The sequence below is a fragment of the Balearica regulorum genome, chromosome 4 (genome assembly GCF_011004875.1).
Source record: "Balearica regulorum gibbericeps isolate bBalReg1 chromosome 4, bBalReg1.pri, whole genome shotgun sequence".
Taxonomy (NCBI): domain Eukaryota; kingdom Metazoa; phylum Chordata; class Aves; order Gruiformes; family Gruidae; genus Balearica; species Balearica regulorum.
The window spans coordinates 7,116,646-7,137,468 of record NC_046187.1 but is presented as its reverse complement, the minus strand read 5'-3'; the positions used below and the strand labels follow the sequence as shown (position 1 = coordinate 7,137,468).

At 40.2% G+C, this 20,823-nt stretch overlaps 1 long non-coding RNA gene across 1 annotated transcript in view; it reads right to left on the bottom strand.

The window, feature by feature from the left end:
* Positions 1–20,823, bottom strand: part of LOC142601650 (uncharacterized) — a 40,528-nt gene that overhangs the window by 15,261 nt on the left and 4,444 nt on the right. The window contains exons 2-4 of the long non-coding RNA XR_012835188.1: positions 8,313–8,508; positions 7,309–7,430; positions 4,441–4,615 (exon numbers count right to left, since the gene is read on the bottom strand). This is a non-coding gene — a long non-coding RNA (uncharacterized LOC142601650). The remainder of the gene's footprint in view (positions 1–4,440; positions 4,616–7,308; positions 7,431–8,312; positions 8,509–20,823) is intronic.

Here is a 20,823-nt window from a genome sequence, read left to right as displayed (position 1 = left end):
ATAAACCAGCCAAATAGCTATCGACACGAACAATACTTTACGTTGAGACTACAGCGTTAAATCCAAATTGAAGGTACCTTCACTGAAAAAACAATACAAAGTAATGCTACAACAAGACAGACCACTAAAGCTTGCAGAAATTACGCTGGATGTCTTGGGATTAGCTCTCCTACAGTGTTCATTTTTATGGATAATTATCACGACAGAAAACATGGATCCTGGGGTCTGTCACCCTCACCCAGGGTGCCAGTCAACCTTTCTGATGGGTTTCAACAGGCCTCACTTTTGCCCATATCCTCTTGTGTTGCTAAAATAGAGAAGGGATTAAGAAAAGTCCAGGACTAACAGCTGGACCTCCCAGAACAGCAAATCTAGCATCAGGGCTCTCACCAAGCTGATCCTTACAGGACAGAAAAATGTCCTGTCAATGAGGAACAGATGGAAGAAAAGTAGGGAGGATTATATACTCAATCTCGGAGGAGGTTATCACAAAGTATTCCACACTGCATGGGGCAGACTGGAAGCTCTGGAAGCCTTTGGGCCTAGATGTAAAATGTACAAGAAACTCGGGGACCACTTCTGTGTGCAAAGTGGAAGGTGGCAAAGCAGTGCCAAGCTGGATCCCGAGAAGCCATGTCGGTGCAATGCTGGTGAGCAGACCTGATGAAAAGGGAATACTGGCTGCCACATGAAGAACAAGAGCATCACTCTGCTAAAGAAGAGCTTGCGAAAAGGTAGAGCCACATCAGCCCTGGGGTGTGTGTCATGCCCAGCAGGAAGCTTGACACAGAAGTCCTCAACTTTGAGAACGTTTTCACTTCAAAAGATCCCACTTGAATGTGAGGATACATGCTGGCAACAGCGGGCTCCTTTGAGGTACCTTTCCCCTTCTAGCTGTATTTACCTAAGAAATTTCATGCACAGAACAGAATGAGTGAAAGGGAATATTCAGATACATGACAGGAATGGTCTTTATTGTTATTTCTTTTTCAGCCAGCACTTTGTTTCCTTTTAGTCAAAGTCTTGACAGTCATAAAAAAGCTATTGTAGGTGCAGCCCACTGAGAAACAAACCACAGTCCTCCCTGCAATGCGGAGGGCAGGGATCATTACGTTGTTAGCGTGCCATTTGGAATTCACACAATGCATCCGCTTGCTCTATTAAATTAAAGCATTTCCTGTAGCAATTTAGGAGGAATAAAGAAAATAGGTGCTATTATAAAAGCATTGTTTAATTGGCCTTTTTCTCTGCAAGCCATTAGATGATGGCAGCTTATACATTTGAATTGCAGGACCTCTTCCCTCCCATCCATTACCAACGTGACATAAATGCGAAGGGCTGCCCCTGAAGCCAGCAGCATTGCTGTAGATATACAAGCTGTAAATGAGACAAGGATCTGTCGCCAGTGGTTTTTGCTCTGGTTTACCTTCCCCAAGTTATGTATTTCCTGCACGGCAGGTTCCTCTCTCTCTGGTTAGTCACTCTGTTTTTCAGTCCCTGCTCTTCCTGTGGGACCCTCCCGGGTGTCTGCTCCTCCCCGCATTCGATGAGGAGATTATTTGGAATGGAAGTAGACAAGCACAGGTGGTGGGACGGGACCACCTGCTACATCTCTTCAGTGCTTTTGGACAGGTGTAATAGTGCTTGGGTTTAACCTCTGTGTTTCCTTCTTTTTTCTTCTTTTTTCTTCTTTTTCTCTTTTTTTCTTCTTTTTTTCTTTTTCTTTTTTTCTTCTTTTTTCTTCTTTTTCTTTTTTTTTTTCTTTTTTTTTTTAGCTAAGTTAGCTTTTCCATTCATTTATGCAGGGCTCAGAGGACGAATTATGATGAAAGACACTATTCCCTTGGTCCTGGAAAAGCAATTCCCTAGAATATCATATCTGGGACGGCAGGCTCTTCCTTTGCATTATTTCAAAACCTCTGGCAGGCCCAACAAAAGTGCAACCCAAAAGCTCTTTTTAAGGTGCATTCCCCATCTCTCTTTCCCTTCATTGCCTAACAGTTTTCACATGCCTAATTACCCTGCCAGCTCCCAAATTTGATGTGGCCATGCACAGCAGTAACAGTTAAGCCCAAAAGGGAAGGAGCAATCCATTAATTGCATGAAAATCTATGGAAGACAGCTGAACACCAAATTTAAATGGTGCTTCATACAGCTGGAGTCCAAATTAGAATCAGCAAGAAAGACCTGAATCCCAAAAAGCACACTGTCAGGGAATACCTAGCAGACAAACAGGTTTGAGAGAGATACTACAGTTTGCAGCCAGGAGAAATAAATAGTTTCTCAGTTTATTTCATGTTCAGCCTTTATAATCACAGAAACACTTTTTCCTATATTTGGCAGAAATATTTATGCTGGATTTTAACATATCTCTGGAAAATTTTGGTAAAAATGTACCTAAATAACTTTTGCTTAAAGTAAAGGTTGGGTTTTCATTTTCATGCACATTATGCCCACTGTAGGAAACATGAACAAACCCTGAGGTCACTTTATGGCATGTATCTCTGGGAGCACAACTACAACACCAAATGCAAAACAAGCCTTTCAGGTGCACTTGTCATAAGTGCTCTTTGGGGCTCAGCAGTTAACAAAAAGGAACAGTTTTATAAAGTCACTTGAGAATCTGAAGATGGAGAATGTATTCCTGAGCTGATATGCAATGTTAGGCAACTCGCTTTTCATCTCGGTATCTGTTTCTGCCTGCAGAAAGTAAGAATAATTTTGTTTCCTTCTGTCAGCTTTGAAAGAAAAATGCCTAGTCACATCATTACTCATTACTGAATGTTGCTTCATTTGCACTTATGTATGATATCCTTCTGGTTTTGGAGGTGATATCTTGTAACATCTTAAGTCAGATGCATGCAGTGTTTCATTTGTGTTGTACACGTCATCCTTCACAGGGATCTCATCATTTTCCCCTGGAATTCACTAACCCTTAGCTTTCAAGATGACAGAAAATTGGACTCGGCAAGCCAACAGTGACAGACCTAATTGAAAACACTTACATCTTTAGAGTACGCCAATGATGCAAAGATTTACCTGCGGTTATGAAGGGAATGTATGCAGACTCTGTTTCACAAAGAAACATTGTGTATGCCATTCTCCTCAAGAGCGTGTCTTTTGTACCTTCAGTACCTACAGGGGTGATCAGGAATGCACAGAGTTTGCATTCCTGCAGATACATTATCTGAAAGTGTGGCCCTTTGTTTGCTTTACTTCTGTTTTGTTCTACTAGCCCTTCATTGTAAGAGAGACCTGCTTATACATTCCATTTTTCTTGGTTGTCTTGGCACCTCGCAGTCAAACACTACTCCAGATTGATCCCTTGATTTACAATGCAGTGGAAGTAGAGTCTACGTAAATTTTAGGAACAGACAAAAGAGCATACTTGCCATCTGATGATTTCATTTCTAGCTTTCCAGCACCTTTTGTTATTTCAGGGTATTTTTTCCTGGTGGGAACAGGCACATTCAGCTGTTGTTTTCATGCTGAAAGACTGTGTGGAAGCACTTCCCTGTTTTTTTTTTCCAGACATGTCTTTCAGCATGTTTCCAAAGGCTTGGAATCAGCACATTGTGTTGTGACATGTGCATACTTGACATTGCTTTGTTCTCTGACTTCCTTTTGCTTGCAATCTTTAGGAAGTTATCTTGCAATTAGCAAGGAATTTTGAGTCGGTGTTATTGCAGACCCAGCATATTGTCCTCTGCCATCTGCAAAGAAGAAAGCTTGGAAGAGCAGGAGGGAAGAAAGTAATTTTAGTATTTTTAACTGGCTGAACCACACAGGAATCTAGCATCAGTTCACTGCAGAGAGAGTCATAGCTTTGACTGCAGCCAGTTGAGGAAAAAAAACACAACATATTACCCAAACATCTCCTTAATTAAATGAATTAAAGGAAAAGCTAGGGCATTACAGTAACTGTCCTCAGATTTGATACATCCCTTTTCAGTGTTTTGCTCTGGTTTAGTGATTTGCTCATCATACAGCAAAAGTGAAAAGGTATCTTTTTCCTAAGAAGTTTATACAGACTTGGTGGGGTTTTTTTCTCGACGTTGCACCTTTATGCAAATGAAGCCTGTTCATGTGTCCTGTAAATGAAGCTGATTAAACCAAAAAAACCAACCAGGGTTTGTTTGGTCTCAGTGGCAAATAAGTCGGGTGGCATCTGGAGTTTGTGCAAAGAGCCACTTCAGACAGGAGCTGCCCAGGAGCTTCCCATGGTAGCTGGATCCATTGCCTCTACGGCAGTGGCTCTGGGAAAGACTGTGCTCCTAACAAGGCTGCAGCTGCCCTAGGTGCCTATTTATGCTTCACACGGCAATACTGAGAACACCATTAACATGGCAAACGTGCTGAAATCCTTACCATTGCATCAGAAGAAGAGTAACAGTAGCAATAAGAAACTGTACCAGAGAGAAAGCAACCATAGGTACATACCTGTGTTAATGTAACATAGAGACCTCTCGACTGGCAGCCACGTCCGTAGCCAGCTTCTTATTTCTGATACAAATCTTGTTATGCCTGCGCAAGCCTGGAAGGATTGGCCTGATGTTCAGAGACATTGAGGTCTTTAAATCTCACTGACTGCCAAAATTAGACGAAGTGCCTGAATCTGGAAAGGAGTTGGGAACATACCATGTGGTCAGCTGCTTACACTTCAGTGCGACATCTTGTAGACCCCGGTGTAAAGCATGTATGTTAGACCTTGCTGAACATTAGCTTACTCTGGATATAAACACTCAAGTTTTAACATTTTGGCATTATTGCATAATAGATGTATGATTTATAATAGCTTCATCCAGGCAAATATTGTTTATCTGTTATGGGAGAGGTGGGGAAAGCATCTGCCTAGTTAGTAATTTGAGTAGCTTTTTCTTTATGTGCCATAGAATACACATGAAATTATTTGGAACAAAACTTTTGTTGTCAGGAGGCCTCATCTTCCTGCTGAAGCAGAGAGATTTTTTTCCTTAGAGTCAGTAAAAGTGTAATAAAACATCTGTTTCAGGCTTCAAGAACAGACCTGAGGAAACAGAGCTTTTTACAGATACCCACAGGACCTCAACGCATCAGTAAGGAGTCTCTGTTTTTCATTGTGCTAAGACATGTCTCCATCAACTCCCCTAAAAGACACAACTTGAGTATGTCTACACAGCGTAGTGGAGCGTAATACGGCGACACCCAAAGAAACAGCAGCTAAAGTAACTGCCAAACTGGATGCTGTAGGAGTGTGTCGGTGCAGGGCTCTGCTCGAGTTGTGAGACCAGCTCTACAATTTCCAGACAGCGCTGCGTAGACAAACCAGGATTTCTCAGAGACAGATCAGATATCTGTACACCACAGTCCTTGGCGCTGAATAGACATGCTGAGTCTATCAGAGAAACAGGAAGTCCCGAATATTGAGCAATTATTCAACTACTGAGCAAGACAGAACTATTTAGATCCCAAATTTTAAAGCATTGCTTAATTTTTTTCATTATGAACTCTCCCACTGAAATCTGTATTTCAGATCACTGTATAAGAGGGAGAGCATATCTGAAAGTCTGTACAAGACTGAAAGCTTGCAACGTAGCAAGGAATAAAGTCTGAAAATATATATTTGCCAGACACACAGCAATAATAATTCATATAACTAAACTAGAAGGAAAGAAGATTATGGTATAAATTCTAACATAAGAAAATCAACAATAACAAAATGGCTAATCCTTGAAAAAGTGGGGGGGTTTAATGTTGGAAGTTTAGGGGTTTGCATATTTATGACAAAAAGTCCCCACAATTGAATCTAAGGATTACAACATATGGAGCATAAAACCAACCAGAGCGAAGAGAAAAATCATCTCTCCCTTGCAAATTTTTCATTCATTCAGTAAATGCTTTCTATTACTGGTATTTTCCTCCCATATAAATGGCATTGTAGGTGCACTCTCATGGCAAGCTGCACAAATTGCAAGTTTGTATAATGTCCTGTCCTGCACAGAGCACACCAGATGATTCCTTATATATTAAATAATGCCTTCTGTAATACATTTTCCACACATAGACATCCAAATCAATATGCTAGAATAGTAGTAACTGTACATAGTCACAGATAGATTCAGGGTATTCCTCTAGAAACTGCTTGGTTTATTTATTTCCTTTTTAACAGAACACATCGGAATAATCTATCATTTTTCAGCACCAGTGTCATTTATTAGCGTTATCTAAGTTGTACTACTTTCCTTGTCACATCATAAGTTAACCTTTCCTAATCACTACCCTGGACATTTACCAGGCTTTCCCTGGGGATGTGTTTAACTAGAGCCACGATTTTCCTGTTATTATGTACTCGAGGGCTCTGAAAGCTCATGTTGGTTCTAGTCAGAGACTGTAAATAAATCCATGTGAGTCTGATGCTAGGGAACTTCAGACACCAAGTGGATATATGCCTCGTTTAAATGAGCTCCGTAGCTGGTAGCACGGTAGGATCCTCAAAGAATCCTGCCCTTTGCTCCACTTGTTGAACAGTTAAATTCCTCCCTTTTGGAAGCTTAAAATAAATGGTTTAAAGTCTTTCTCCTTTCTTAAAACACCCAGCAGTTTTCTTTCCCTACATACTCTTCGTTGGCTTGGCAAAGCACTGCGGCCTGCACGTGGTATGAAGGACGGTACACTAGTGCTGCGCAATCCTCTTCTTCGAATCTGCTCTGGATTTAAGCAAGGTCCTCAAGCATCTACACAAGCTGAGCGCGTGGTTTTCCCTATCAGCGCTTCCCTATGACACCCACAGGAGCCCTCCTCTGCCGCTTGCCACACAAGTTAAAGGAGAGTGGGGAATTCTGCTAAGGTCTCCTGAGTCTGCAGCCAGCTGCTTAATCCTAGCCACGGCAGGCAACAAAATGATCCTGGGAAAGGAAAAACTCCTTTAGAAAGTACTATGAGGAAGCGCTTAGGCTACAGACACGTTACTCACGATAGACCATTCCATTAGAATTCAATCCAAAAGCTCAAACAAGACCTTGAAGACCAAGTGAATTGGTCCAAAAAACCAACCAAACAGTAATCCCCAGTTTTCATTAGCAGAGATATCGACCGAGTAAAGAGTTGACAATTCAACGTCTATTCTTGTGAGGGATTATTTTTCAGCCTTAACAGGGTAAGTTGTTGCCAATACATCTAAAACCAAAAATTTCTTAGACTAGGAGGGGAATCCAACAAGAAATGTCCAGCTGTGCTGAATTAAAGCACTCCACTTAAAACATCACATCAATCACAGAGCAGGAGAGTGCTGACGTTATTTGTATGAAATGTAAGAGTGCTATTACTCACCTGCAATTAAAAAGAATAGTTTGATTTGGTTTCTTGCCGAGAGTTATGTGAATATTTTCCTTGTTGCCAGGTTATGAATTTTGCCAGCTTCCACAATCTGAAGGTAGCATTCCAGGTTCTGACTAAATCGTGAACAATGACACAAGTCAAATAATTTTGGAGGGAAAATCATTCTTTTTCTGAAACCTAAATTATAAATCCATTTTATTCATCCACATTCTCTGCAATGGGCAGGCTTGCAATCTCATGAAAACACAATTTTAATTGGCACACTTGTTGGCATAGTCTGAGAAGAGTCCAGGATCTGTATGGAGACTGAATTATTCTATCCTCCGCAGATTTGAACCCTCAAGGCATGGATTAAGATGAGACACTAATGGGGCAGCATGCAAAAGCTTGTATTACTGGGATAGATCTCCTTCATGGATAAAAAGAAATAGGAACCTTCAAACTTACAATTCTAAATAAGAAAAAAGCTACAGATAGGGAAAGAGAGTCAGACAAGCATCTAATCAAAGATTGGTAATGTAATGAAAGCATCGGAGCCATCTAGAGGGGATTTTGGCTAGATTACATCTTCTAATATCAGGAACAAGAAGTCCGCAAGGCTCTGAGCGCAGGCTTATACCATGTCTGGCAAAGTGAAACATTTCATGTGCATTAAATGCACATGCAATTTAAAAAAAAAAAAAAAAAAAAAAAGAAAAAGACAGAAGACAAGCAAGGGCAAGTAAAGAGAGTTACTCTGAAGATAGAAACTCTTTGGGTAAATGCCTTTCGTTCAATTTTTTTTCAGGTTCAAATCTACAATTTTCTCCATATTATAGCAATCCTTTTTAGCCGACATTAAGCACGCCTCGTACCAAATTATTAGAATTTGACAATGTTCATCAGAGCAAGCCCACGTAAAAACTTTGGGATATCAAAAATAGTTTTTCTCACTTCCAGAAACAATTGCTTGAGGATTGCTCTCCCAGCAAATAAAAAAATTTTTGAATACTCACATCAGTAGAAAACAATTAGTGAGAGGAGTATCCATGCAGCCATCTTAAAGCTATTTGCTGATTCAGGTCATGGGAGCATCAAAGTTAGTTAGCCAGGACTGGCACACTTGGGTCTGGGTATAAGTTTCAGCTGCACCTTGATGCCATATTAGAGAGCTATCCAGGTGTCTATATGCCCATCCCTTCACTTTGGTTTCTGAAGGAAAGAAATCAAGTTTGTGAGCCTGAAGGGAGCTGTAACATGTTTCATTGAGACCCCTGTTTGAAGTCTTGTGCATCAGAAGATCCCACACATCACTGATCTAACACAAGCAAATATAGCCAAGAAACAACTTAGGTGTTGCAAAAACAGGCCTTTTTGATATCCAGTAGAGGAAAAATAACCACACTATACTGTGCTCATCTGTGAAAACCATATCTCAAAAAAAGAAGGTATGCTGTGTCCCTTGAGCTTCCTAGCTCCATTTTCTCTTCAACACATGGCTGACTTCTCATGCAGAGCAATTGCCTGAAGGCCTAATTTCTGTAGAGTTTTCCCCAGGTTATAATGCAGGGCAAGGTTATCGATAATGCTAGCAGGAAGTGCACATAAACACTGGTTCCTTTCACTACATCACTCACTCTTCCCCAAGGTATTCTCAGAGACTTTCAGTCTCAACTACAAGAAACCGTTTAAATGTTTCATCCAGAGTGTTGATACTAAAAAGCAATGACTAGTCGAGGTCTTACAAAACACAAGTATTTTGTCATGTAAATCTTTCTATATCAGTTCCCTTCCATGTAGCTTTTTTCTATTTCCCAAACTTCTTGAGGATGTTTGAGGGCTTAGATAACACAAAGTAACCTGTCTTCTTGTAGTAGAGACAGAATGATTTGAAACTAGCTTATCTGAGGGTCATATCCTGCCATTGATTTTTTTCAGTGCTCCCTATTGATTTCAGAGGTGAGTTCCACATGCAGATCAATACCAGGATATGGTCTTTATTTATTAGTATACTTCTGGTCATTTCACTCTAATGCCTCAAAACATACGGAGCTAATTACGGCATTCAACATTGCATTGGCCTTGTTGTCTTTAGAGGAAAGTTAAGCCTTCATTTGGTCAACAGAAAAATTTGAAAGCACTGTTTGGTGACTTCTGCCATTGATCCAGAAATAGATCCTGTGACATGTTGTTTCAGGGTAGGACTGAAGTAGAGGAGCAGAGACACATGGATAAGCATGTCCTTTGACTAACCAGCAGCTGCACGCTAGCAGCAGTACTAAATTCCCAGTAGAAGTTTCAGACAGGGTTTCGACAATGAGAAGCTCTCTGCGTTGAGTCAGTGGTCTGATTCTCCTGACTTAGCCTAATATTTTAAAGACTTCATGTACTAAAGAAATATACATCAGGCACTTAGATGTAAATTCCCCTACTATAAATTTCTGAACTCCATCGATACATTTTATTTATCAGGTCAGGAATAAAAGAACTGCGATTTTCAAGACGTTCACTAAGCATGCATTTTTTTACTTCCCGGGGCTTGGAGCCCCAGCTGACCTGGAAAAAGCCCATATGTATTCTCAAACTAGCTGCCAAGAACAGGACTGAATTACAACACCGTTTTGTCAATGGCTCTGCCTCACTGACAAACCTTGGCCTCCAGGTTGCAGCTGGGGCCTCTTCTACCTAGAGCTGTACTAGCTGTACACAAGCAGTGCAGTAGTTTGCAGCCTATGGCAAGCGAGCATTGGCAGTTTGCAGGTCCAAGCTTCGATACGGACCTTAAACTGCACAAGAGAGATGTGAATTTTCTTTAAAGGGATTGTGCCTTTTCATTTCTCCCTCTTTCCACAGAATTTTCTTCACAGATGTGGGCACGGGAAAGAATTAGCCATGGGCCTAATTTAAACGTTCTGCCTCTTAAGAAATCAAAGCCTCTACACAGAGCTATAACATTTGCATAGCCAAAATGCAATACTATATTCAAAAAGCAGGGTAAATAAAACACTTCCTTCCTATGTGCTACTCCTACGTTACCTTTCTATACGCTGTAAAATGACACCAAGATAACCATTCTCTAAGTTCAGAAGGCCTTCTCTTTAAAAGCAGAAAAACAAATAATCTTGTCCTTTCTTCTAGATGTGCATTAGATGCAGAGCAAAAGATGAACAGCCCAAAATTTTTCATCTATTATATAGTCAATGCATCCTAGTATTCAGATGCAATAAGCCAACAGCTGCTTATCAACTGGTGCACGTATCTAGGCATGTTTGATTTAACTAAAGAGAGCAAAGGAACAAACCAGCAAAGAAAAGAGAGCACGGAGGGAAAACAGAGCTTCTCCATTTGCTCAACTGCCTTGGAGCGTTAAGGAGACGTCAGGTCAGCGCTCTATTGACTTTGCTTCTCTTGTGCTCGTTTACATCACTGGAGGGCCTGGCCTGTGCTTTAAGAAAATACTGCTCCTTTTCAATTGTTAAGTAGTGACAAAGTCCAGGTGACCCCAGCACAGAGTCGGAGTGGTTTATGTCAAGCCTGGAGACAGTGACTCATGGAGTCACAGATGATCAGTTGATAAATGTCACCGGTATCAGAAACTTGGCCATTAACATGACTGATGTGAGAACCAAGAGGTTAAGTAAAAGCTACCTTCATAATGAGTGTGCGATACAGAAAAGCAACATTATGACCCAGGCTTGGATTTTTTGGTTTTGTTTCTCATTTCCCCTTAAGGTGGATTTGGTTTTGTAACTTTGCTTGTGGTTAGATGCTTTATAAGGTTTTTTTTTTAATGCAACATATATTTTTCATTGTTTGGGAAAAGCCTACAAGAAATGTTAGAAAGAGGTTCAGATGAACCAGCGGGTCAACTGTGATTTTTTGTAACAGTGCTGCAACAATGCAGTTTCTGCAACAAAGTGGTAGGTTTCGGCATTGCCTTTGCTTCAAAGTGACTCGGGAGCTGGTTTTGAAAACATTTCTAGGAAAGAGTAAACTGCATTAGTACATACATTACAAGCAATGAGTTCCCTTATCTACAGTTAAACATAAGACTAAGGACTTTGCTGAAGCAGGGCCCAAAATCTTCCAATGTTTTATTGCTTAAATTTATTAGCACACAACACTTTAGATAACCACTCAGAGTAGCCTTCTTAGTTGCAATTTAAGAATTAAGTACATCATTCAAGTCATTGTGTCCAAGGGACACCCTGCTTCAGGCACAGACACTTTTCTAATCTTCAGTGATTTAACGCAAAAAAATTACAATTTAGAAAAACTCTGGGAAGCTTTGGCTTCTAGCATGCAAAATCTCACAAATTCATTATTAAGAAACTGGTTTACAACATACAAAAGTAGAAGCTAGTATTTCGTAGTGGTGATGACTATGTACGAAGCACACTTGAACAGATTGTCCAGAGAAGCTGAGGAGTCTTTATCCCTGAAGTTGCTCAAAACTTGACTGAATCAGCCCTAAGCAACCTGGTCTAGCTGGACCTGGTTTGAGCAGGGAGATTGCACTCATTCTTTGCAGGTCCTTTCCATCCCAAGGTAGTCTTTGCATACATTCGCTGCCTAGTGAATTATTTTACCTCTTTAATTACTAGAACAATTTCATCATAGCCACCAAATATTTCAGGAATAATAGGAAAGGTAAGCAGCCCGCAATGTTATATGTGTTTTCACTTTCATCAAAGACAAGACGACCAAAAAAAAAAAAAAAAAAAAAAAAAAAAAACAAGAGAAAGCAGGTTTCTTTACCTTCATTCTGCAGACAGGGGAATGGCGGCTGCTGAGTGATGTCCAATGAGATTAATAACATATATGCTGACAGACGCTCTAAATAAAGTGTCAAAGGATGATTCCCAGAAATACTGTATAAAACTACTGGGTATAATTGTTATCTGATAAGTTACTGCACATTACCAATTAACTGCATATGAGACACTGAATCCATCAGATTTCCTATCTGTAAACTCTAGAGGATTCTGTAATTGATAGTCTGAATGCCTCATTGATCAAAATGATACTTTATCTAACATAAATGCACTGAAACAGCTATTAACAGGAAAAAATAGTATTTTAGACAATAAAATTCTCATGGCATAATTAAAGGAATTAAATATTGTACATGCACTTCAAAACTAGATAGAAGCAAAAGTTTTATCCCAAAATGTAAAATTGAAGATACAAATAAATTTTCCATTGAAAAAATAGAAATTGCTAAGAATCAAACCTACTTTTTTGCCTCATAATATGCAATTAAAAGGTGAAAATGCTGACTTTTTTTCTTTTTTGTAGTAATGAAATTCACAGCAGCCCAACTTTTGAGAAAAGATATTCAATACCAACATTCTGAATGTGTCCTTAGATTTCAGTGTAAAATCTTTAACTATTAGAAAGAAAACTATAATAGTCTTCACATTTCAAAGACAGAGGGCAAGGTAGTAAAATCTGACTGTTTTTTTAACACATTCTAAAGTTGTTTATCTAGCGTTTTTTACTTTTGTTTCTAGCATTCTTCGCCTGAATATAGATTCTTTCCAGGGCCAGCAGTAATTTATACCACTTGAATAAGGTATATCACAGATCTCAGGTTAGGGGAGGAACAAGTACAGCAGAACTGGTTTTTTACCACGACCACCTCCTAGTTATCCACACTCATCTTTCCATGTCAAATTTGGAGAGAACAACTGCAACTGTCACAAGAGACCACTGACAAGAAAATGCTTACGTGAGCTTTCTCCCATCAGAGTGCTTACTTCTGCAACAGAAGGCGATGTAGAGACACGTTCCACATCTAGAAATGTTAGTAGATCAAAGGAGAGGCTAAGGGGACGTCTTACAAACTCTCCACCACTATCACTGACCTGAAAACAAAGTCCTGGATTTCCATCTCAGACTCCTGGAAATTTCTGGGTTCTGGTAAATTGGGTAACATGCTGCACTCAGAAATGATTTGGCAATCTTCATTTGAAATGAAGATGTGACATTTGGCTAGAAGTAATGGGAAGCCCGTTCTATGGCTAGAAAGGCGACTTCTAGTTGCAGAAAATGGCCAATACGCAAATCTTGCAACCTTTGCAAGCAAGATGTAAGATTGCAAGGTGGTTACATCCCGGAATTTGTAGCAGGCAAATCTGTCCATTTTAGATCATCTACCAAAATACCACTTCAGAGAAGCAGATAGACATGTACACAACGGTTAGTAAAAATGTAAATGGTTTAATACCCTTACAGGAAACTTGAATTGTCTCGTTCGTGTCAGGTAAGAAAAAGAGCAGTAAAGGAGAGGTTTCCTTATAAGGAGGAGAGCAAAGGAGTGCATGTGAAAGAAGATGCAGGATCTGTCAGATGGGCAGGCTAGAGACTGTTTTTAAGTGAGAGGGGAGGTAGCACACTAGTATAGCTGTATCAAATCCACCTTCTTTACAAGGAAACAAAATAAAACAAGAAAAAAAAAATTTAAGAAAGAAACAACAAACACAAAAGCGCATATTGTCATTTGTGCTGTTTGACTACTAATAAATGCCCTGAGCTATCTGCAACACCGGAGCACTCACCAGTTTGAAAGTCCTGAAACTTTTCCAGACGCTGTTTTGTTTATTTCTGTTGCACTCAGATCCACTTAACATGGCACTGTGATCAACACCGCTTTCACTTAAGTTGTCCTGATGGCCAATAGACTTAGTGCCAGATGCTCTCAAAATATAGTAAATAATTGTCTGCCTCATCCACTTAAGAAGCAGAGCTTACATTCTGTGGAAGCCTGCTATGTTTTCCTAACATACCTGCTGGTTGTTATTTTCTTGTTTAGTTTTGTTAGCTATTGGTTAATTGGTTATTTTTAACAGTGGTTTAATAACATTTTAAGCATTTCGTATAATCCTCAATTATACAGCTACAAGAGACATGAAATGACTCAAGTCCCAGATTAATAAGTGTCTTCAGAAGGATCACAAGGGCTTGAAATCATAAAAGTCTGACCTGAACAGAACCATCATGCTGGAGTTAAGGTTAGGTATGGGGGTTTTCTGTCGTGGAGGGAAATAGATACAGTGGAAAACACATTCAGTTTTGTGGGATTTCTGGATAACAACACCAGTCTGCTAATATGAGTATACTGGAATTTGTCATAGAGCAAGAGGTGAAAAAACACATCCAGAAAACGTCTCTGAGACAGCCTAAAGCTCATTGTTGGTGTCCATATGAGACAGATGTGTGTTCTAGTTTGCAAGTTCTTGATGCTCCTGGTCTAAACTAAAATGTTCAAGATTACAGCTGAGAGTTTCTTGGGAATGAGGTGGCTACTCTGCTGAGGAGACTCACAGACACAGTTTGCAATGCCGGCTAGTTTATCCCACTGGTGAGCATCGTATCGGGGGCTAGCAGCACTGACAGGGTCCTGCTTTGGGTTAGGCTCTGCACAGCACTGGGATTTCTGTCTTGCTGAACCAGATCCACAACACCTGACCTCGATTTAGGACTGGTGCTTGCCTGTGATGGCAGCCTATATTTTTTCTTTTTCTAGGTATGTAGGAGTTTCTGTAATAGAGGTTGCTAATAATAGAGTGCACGTGTCTCAACACAAAGATTGTTATGGGAAGACAAATCTTATTTCATCTGAATACTCTATCTGAAGAAACAGTTGAATAAAATCAATAAACAATTGATCTAAAGCTTATATGACCTTCAAACACTACCGTAACTATGGTTTTGAAAGTTTTGATTTGTCAGTGTAGATTTTTTTGTAATCCAACTCATGAATTTAAAGACAAGCTTTCAGTCCAAATGAGGACTTTTATGTTGCAAGACCTTTACCTCATTTGGTTTGACCGAAAATGTGTGAATATTACAAAACATCCTTTTTTTCAGTAAGCAGATAATGACCTGGTCAGAGAAAATACTGGCAGTAATTTTCAAAGGACTCTTCAAGACACTTGGGTTATGTCTAAGTGACCTCAGTGACTCACAGGACTCTCTGACCTCAGAGTAACTCTGGAAAACATTTTTGCAAGTCAAAATGAGAGTTTCCGTGCATCTCCCCAGAATAAGCATCCAAATTGGAACAATTGAGTGAACCCAGGACCAGTGGGCCTGCCCAGGCACCTTACCAGAGCCACGCGCTGTATGGGGGACTGGACAGGTAGGGGAAGAGCTGGCAGGAGCAGTTTTTTACGACAAGCAGTGGTGACACACCAGTGGTGGACACAAGCAGGCTAGGACATCAGACAGAAGACCTGCTGCCTCTGAGGAGCAGTCTGGTGGCCTTTTGCTGAGACAGCCCCCCATCTCAGTCCAACACACTCAGCTGTGCTATTGGAGTGTTGACTCCGAGGGATCTGGGGATTCCACGTCTCCAACACCCACACCTGTCCACAGAGGGAATTGTCTCCTGAGGGCATGCCCTGCTGCAGCCACCACAGCTATCTGCTACTTGAGGCACCAGTAGGATCCCCATCCTCGTGGGCGGGCTCCTAACCTGGGCTCTCTCTGCACCCACCACAGCTCTTCTCTTGTCCCCCAGGAAGCTGGGGGACACCCATAGGGCTGTCCATCACTAAATTTATCATCTGGATGAGGCTAATCAATAAGACAGAAAATGGACTAACTGTTTTAACATTTAAGTGGAGCTACTGTAGTTGTGAGTTACTGATCAACCTCTGTAATTTACTCGATATTATTTTCCCTTGCAGCCATTTAGCACAAAGTGGACTCATGCTTTTAAAAAAGACACAGAGATGACTGTCCGTCAAAAGCAATAGCCAGTATAGGAAAAGAAAGGCTATCCCCTTTTGGTTAGAGACAAACTTCACTTCACGCAAAAAAAAAAAAAAAAGACTATAACAGTTTAATAGTTTTAGTGCCATAATAAACTAAAGTTATATTGCAGTGCTGTCTGCAGTGCCTAGTAAAAGCAAGCACCCCCATCTACCAGGGTAGACCCCTGTCTCCATATAAATGCTTACTAAAAAGCTAAATCACCTTAAAGGAAGGATTTTACTGTCCTCCTGCTAAATGAGCTTTATGAGCCATTTGCTCAATTCAGTCCTGTGTCTTGTCAAGAGCACTGGCTGTATACTGCACTTGTCAGCATTTGTTCTCACCTTCCATTCAGTTGTATATTTTTATACATTGACAGCTTCTATCATCAAATTTAATGACTTCTTTTAGACAAAGAAATAGTTGACTACTGAGATCTTCTTTTATTTGCAGCAACCCTAACAAACCAATTTCTCCACAAGCCCTCAGACAATTAAAAAGCACGTTCAATTTCTATAGAACAGATGTGATGCAGAAACCATCTACATGGCACCAGGACAGGTGCATAAAGATGGAACACAGAGGTTACTGACTTTTTTTTTTAATATATAATTATTATTTTTATCTTAGCCCCATTCATTTCACTGCCTTCACAATGAATACACTTTTTTCTGCAAAAGATTTTATACTAAAATTTCTCTATGAGCCTGAATCACATCCGATGCACAGTCAGTTCTTCTGAAACATTTTTTCTGTTTCCATTCTACTAAAAAAAAAAAAAGTATCTGCGGTTTGGTGAGACTTGTTTCCAACTGTATAAAAAGCATTTCTAATATTCTTTGTCTTCCACATTAGCATATGTTTTCCTCTTGAAATTTACACAACGCAATGCAGACCCTGGGAATATCCATAGATTTGCATAAGGACAAAGTCACCTTTGGATATGCAAGTGTCAAGAGTCAACGATGCCACACAAAATAAATGTACAGAGTGTAGATTACAGTTGTTATGATTATTGGTTATGAAAGGAAAGGTGTAATTCCCATCACTAGCAGGGAATCCAGTACCTGCAGAAATGGAAACTCTAATACTAGATGTAATTAAGCAAAATGTGCTTCACAGAATTGACTCGAGATTTTGGAAGTATTACAAGCAGACCAATGCACGTTTCTTTAGAAATGTATTCCCACGGTAGCACAAATGACTGAAGTGTCACAGCTCATGATGGAAAATGTCTGAGAAACCTCTTTGCCTATTTTGATGTATAGGCCATTTCCTCAAATGCAGATATTTACTAACATTTTTTGAAGCGACTAAGGAGAACTTCCCAAGGGAAAGGCATACAGGTCTACTTGTTCTCAACAAAAACTTTCCTCTTTAGGGCAGGGAGCAGATACAATGCTTGCAGAGACTGTTTTGTAAGAAAAGCATTTCCGTTGCCTGTGCGTGTTCCCAGCTGGTGGAACACAGCTTGGAACAGGTCTCTACTAGACAGCAGGGGTGGAACAAGGTTTTGCAAAACAAAAGCTGGTTCCAGAAACAAAGAACGTGAATAACTGATCTGCCACAAAAGAAAAGGAAATGGAAGGGGAGGTAGCTTCTTCAGGCTTTGTTGTAATGCTAATTTATGAGTTTAACTCTCCAAAAGAGGAAAGGTGTCTGCTCCACCATACAGCTTCTATAGAGTGGAAAATTTAACATACATTTAAAATACAGCAGCTTCACAGATTGGTGTGCAATGTTCTTTGTTATGCCACTCATTGGGTCATGAAAACAACCATATTAAGCCAAGAGGTCAATTTAATGCTTATCTCCAGCTTGGTTGTGAGGCCACTGTTGATCTTATCTTTGGCTTATCACATGATGCCATCTGAGATGGACAAGAATCTGGTTTGCAGCAGGTTATTTTTACCATTTATACTGGCAGTGATTCAGATCTCGATTGTCTCACCTGTATTACACGTCCACAGAAACAAAAATACAAGCTGAATACCCCTAGGCTGACCACAAACAGCTGGTTCTCAAGCAAGCAGAAGGGCTCACATACAAAGGACAACCTGCACCTGACCTGACAATAACCCTTCTCATCACAGGGTGCTAAACACAACCTTTGCACTGTTCCTCAGCGCTTGAGTCTGGCATAGAGCACTACGTATATATACGTCATCTCATGGCTTATCACACCAGCTGGCAGAGAGGCTCCTGAGTGACACCACTGCCTTGAATCTTGTGATAGTCTGCAAAATGAATATATGTTGCTCACCCAACCTCTTATTTGCCTGTTAGAAATGCAGGTGACGCTGTATGACGCAGCTTCACGTATCTAATAAATACATAACTAGCACTAGAGATACAGTATAAAATAAAGGCATTTTGATTCAAGACTTGCATCTTTTACAGCAAACTATTCAGGACTGGCAGCATTGCAGAAAATGGATCATCTGTTAGCCGGAATTACATTTAACTGGTGGAAAACGTGTAGCTTGTGAAAAAGGACAAAGAGAAGCAATGGAAATGCCCTTTCAAAAGCTTAATTCAGGTATGAGAAAACTATCTTGCAATTACTTTTGGCTGTAAACATACAGTTATCTGATAGAATCCTTGCACATGCACTCTGTATTGTTTTCATACAACATGTACCTGTTTAGCAAAGAAGGAAAAATATTTATTGTTAGTTAATAAACCAGCCTGACTTTATGCCCTTCTACTTAACCCAAACAGACAAGCTGAATTCCTCAAAACAGTTCCTGCAAGTTTCCAGACAATAAAAAGTACTGGTTTATCTTTTAAAATACTTGAGACCAGAATTCAGCCCAGACTCTTCCAAAGTAGTACAGGAGCCTGAAGGCTGGCCCAGGTAGTAGGCGATCTTCACATGTTTCAAAACCTCATCATTAATAAGCACAAGATGTGAAAATCTTTTTCATCTTCTGGTTTGGTCTGTTTGCATGGTTTTTTGGGAGAGTTGTGGGGTTTTTGGTTTTTTTTTTTTTTATTTTTTTAATTGGGACTCTGCAGATCTTTTTATGAGAAATTCTGGCCACACAATTGTCTCCAGATCACCATGAAGTGTCGGCAGCCACCTACTCAGAGAACATGCAGTTATTCGACCCATGCCTCTCAGCTGCGCAGCACATAGCTCCTTCATACCATGCTCACTTAGCCGGTGCGTTACATCAGCTCCCGAGCTCTCCAAGTACTCAAGTCTATTTGACCTAAATAAATACCCAATTCTGCCACCTCTAAGCAGACCGCAAAAAATTTCCAACGTGCCTCTTCTCATAGTACAGTACTACCTTCAGTACAGGTGGCAGAATCCAACCCGAAGAGGCTTGGACATGTTTATTGCAGATGGACAACTGAGCTTTGCTGGGAACTATCTCTGAAAGCACTCTCAATTTATCCTGTTCTCTACCTTCAAGCAATCAATGACTAAGTAGTATAATGCCACCCTCATTTTTATCACTACCAATGAAGCCTGTTATGAACAGAGGAAGTGCTGCGTTACAGCCTGATTATTTGCTCTGCACTTCTCCAGTGCTTGAGCTCTGTGTCACAAAGCAGAACCCATGCATGCTACAGCCAGTTGCTGTAGAGTAGCTGAAGTCACTAATTTTTTTTTTCCCTATGGAGTTAAATAAAAACACCAGCATTTACAGAAATGGGTGCAAAGCCCCTGTCCTTCCATCTGCTTTCCGCTTTGAACGCCAGTTTGGCTGCTGGATTGAAAATTTCAGCAATAGTATTTGTCCACCTTACTAATATCTTCAAGGCCTTAATTTAAACTCCATAAAACAAGCCAGGCTTCATGGAGCAGCAAAGTGCTCTTTACTCGCTTGTGTAACAAAACAGGTTCATGAATGATTATATCAATTATACTGAAAATCCTACGCGTTATTAATTTAAGATAGGAAGTACAGCACTAAAATAATATCTCCTACTAAAATGCCTTTCCCTGAGGACTTTGCTGCTGTAGGCCCCCAAAAAATAAATCACAGGCAATGCAGTTACACCCTTTTTTATTTTGCTACCTAGCATTCACTTTGGAAATTTATAGTTTTTTCTTATCCTTTTTAATTCCGGGGGTTTTTTTCCAAAACATTAACGAGATTTTCTTACTGGTACCTACAGTTTGTTACAGGTGTGGTGGTATCAGGATGGCAAAGAAAGTAGAGAGTTATGGAAGTTGTTACTGCACACAAAGACAGACCAAAGACGCCAAGACTTCCATCAGAAAGCCCTCCTCACCTCTGAGTGCAAATGCGCACGTACGTACGTTCTGGATTTGTTCCAAGACCTTTCTCCAGTCTTGTTTCTGTCACAATCACACTGCTTCACCGACTGTACTTGCCATCGCAATGGACCTTTTCTTCAATAGTAAGCACTTAGGATGGCTTGTGAAGAAGTCTAGGGGCATCCTCATGCAAAGCTTCACGAAAATTTTGGAGAAATACTAACCCTATTAAAATCAAGGGTGTCTTTGCCATGACCTTCATCACTGTCAGGATTAAGCCCCCTCTTGATTTGTGCTGTTGTTTTGATGATGAGTATTCCTGAGAGGAGATTTTGCTAAGCAGCCAATCAAAATAATATGCAGTCCAGCTTCAGTTATGACTTTTCCCTAATTTGCATAAAATGACTCAAGATTTGAGTTTCTGTGGAAAAAAATAAATCAGGTAAATTTGGCTTAGTTTTAGGTTTCACTGGAAAAGTTACACTCAACTTTGGCATGTCACTGTTTGCTTAAAAAACATTCTTTCTGAATTC